This window comes from Propithecus coquereli, unplaced genomic scaffold, assembly GCF_000956105.1.
Source record: "Propithecus coquereli isolate 6110/MARCELLA unplaced genomic scaffold, Pcoq_1.0 Scaffold16, whole genome shotgun sequence".
NCBI classification, from domain to species: domain Eukaryota; kingdom Metazoa; phylum Chordata; class Mammalia; order Primates; family Indriidae; genus Propithecus; species Propithecus coquereli.
Window position 1 is genome coordinate 10744305 of NW_012140524.1, and position 2846 is coordinate 10747150.

At 37.7% G+C, this 2846-nt stretch overlaps 1 protein-coding gene across 1 annotated transcript in view; it reads right to left on the bottom strand.

The window, feature by feature from the left end:
- Window positions 1–2846, bottom strand: part of ETNK1 (ethanolamine kinase 1) — a 95380-nt gene that overhangs the window by 17473 nt on the left and 75061 nt on the right.

Here is a 2846-nt window from a genome sequence, read left to right on the forward strand (position 1 = left end):
ATATAACAACTGAATGGAAGGTATTTTAATTAAATCAAAATAGTAAAATAAAGAGTAAACAATGAGGCAGATTACAGGGTACACAAAATAAAACTCAGGTTTCAACATATTGTGGTCAGATACTAATGGGACCCCAAACAGAGACAGTCTAGAGCTCAACAGTGGGAAGAAACTCAAATTAGGGTCATTAATAGAAAGGGCAATAAAATCCTGGGGACTAGATCATTCAATGAAAGTAACATAGAGTAAAAGGAGGTTGTAACCCCAAATCAGAACACTAATGAATACTAACACGTAAGAGGGCTGGACGAAGAGGAGGAAAAAAAGAACCAGCTGGAGAGACTAAGCAGGAAAGCACTAAAAGAGAAAAACCAAGGAAGAATTTGTTATGTAGCTTTGAAATGATTCAAAACACTTAGTTTAAGTGCATCTGTGGTAGCTCACGCCTGTAATCCTAGCACTCTGGGAGGCAGAAGCAGGACGATGGCTTGAGTTCAACAGGTGAAGACCAGCCTGAGCAAAGAGCGAGAACCATCTCTACAAAAAATAGAAAAAAATTAGCTGGGCGTGGTGCTGTGAGCCTGTAGTCCCAGCAACTCAAGAGGCTGAGGCAGGAGGATCACTTGAGCCCATGAATTTGAGGTTGCAGTGAGCTATGATAATGCCACCTCACTCTACCCTGGGCAACAGAGCAAGACTCTGTTTCAAAAAAAGAAAAAAAACATTAAAAAAACCCAAAACACTTAGTTTGCTACATGAATGATATGTTTTGCTGTAATATAAGAACTTGGAAGTGTATTCCCCCCTCCCCTCCAGAATGTGACATCGTATCAGACCCCATCTGTGAGAACTTGGGGGGAACTCCTCCTCCTCTCAGAAATGTTACGTCACACCTTTTCAGAACCCATATACAAGTTTCTGACCTCAACTAGTGGACTTCAAAGTACACATAAAGTTAAGAGTTTGACACGTCGAGAGCTTAGGCCACGACAGGCTGCATTCTGTCATCCACTTCTTCAAACAGAGAGTTCAGGCCTCGACAGGCCTTGGAGCTTTGAAGCCTCGCTCAACACTACCAGCACCACCCACTAGTGCTGCAGGACCTTCGGTGTGTTCATGGATCTCCCCTGAGTTGGTCAAGCCAGTTTCTCCCAAGAAACTGCTCATAAAAAGGCATGCCTCAATCTTTAATTAGACTTTATGTTCCACAGAGGCTTTTTCCATCCTAATTGAACTAGACTTTAATAATTTTGGAACTTACTTGCTATGTGGTTAATGTACCTCATCTATCAAGTGTATTCCCTGTGGGATTTGCTCAAATTATTTAAGCATTGTGAACCTCTTTAAGCATTCTGAACCTAAGGGGAAAAAATTCTCTTTGTATGGCAATAATCTGTGTGAATTGTGAAGCCACACTTTGACCATCTCCTTATTTTCACCATACAACAGAATTATATCACAAAAGTCAATGAAAGAAAATTTAAAAACCAGTGGTAAATACTATCAAATGCCCTGGACAGATCAAGTAAGATAAGAACTGAAAAGTTTAAATTGGACTTAGCAATTATGTCATTATTGGTAAGCTTTACCTGGTTTTTTTTAATAGCAGCAAAGGAAAAGGCAGACTGCAGTGATCTGAAGAGTGCATGAAAGATGATAAAGACTGAGGGTTTGCTGATATTTCACCTTACATTCCCAATTATTTATTCATTCAAACACTTGAGATGTGGCAGGCACATACTTAATATTATCGGTGGGATGAAATTAAGAGTTGGTAAGAGCAGAAGGTAAACTGGCTAGCTAAAAAGAAGCTACACAAAGTCTTGAAAAAGGAAGACAGATCTAACAAAAGGAAAATTGGTAATCTCGGTGAGGGGGAATGGCAAATCCATATGTGGGTAGTCTGCTAAGTTCTGGTAATATTCTTTCTATTCTGAAGATAGCAATAGAGGCCCTGATGCAAGAAAGTTACATGTCTCAGAAGAGAAAAGGCAAGAAAAGCACACTACAAAGGATCAGCAGAATTTTGACAAAATAAAAAGAAGTGAGACAAAAACTGGCTTAATAAACAAAGGGTTTTTAACAGTTTCTTAACGAAGAAGAACCGAAATTGGTATCAGAACCTCGGTGTATAATAAACTTAGTATATACCCTTATGCAAAAACTAAGCATAATGTAAATTCAGAGGACATGCTAAATTATTTAGGAATATTATCAAAAAGGTCTTAAAGTTTTATGTCTCTATCAACTGTCCTTTATCCTTTTTCTATCAGACTTTCTACTGAATTTATGACATTTTATTTATATGAATATATTTATTGCACATTTCATGCAGATATTGTTTTTTATTGTAAATCAGGTTAAGTTTCCTTCCAATTCCAATTTGCTAAGAAATTTTCCATAGAAATGGGTATTCGGTTTTATCACAAAAAAGTTATTTTGTACATTTTATTTGCCATTTTAAATTATAAGCACTTTGAAAGAATGCATTGTTTTATTCCTTTTTTAAGCTTTCAATCTACCTGACCTAGAGTAGCAATAAGTACTTAATATCTAATTAACGAATATTTATAAACAACTTGGTGATCAAACCAGAAGTAACCATTTTTTCATACCATGTACAGATACAAACGCAGTACCCAAAAAAAACTGTTAAACATCAAAAGCTCGCACAGGAATCCAAGTCAGCTCTCTAAGAGCAAACAGTGCGACTGTTAACTAAGAATTTAGGAGGTGTATGGACTTTACGTGGAAATTAATAAATTCAATGCCTAAGAACACAAGAGGCCAGGCGCAGTGGCTCACGCCTGTGATCCTAGCACTCTGGGAGGCCGAGGAGGGAGGAT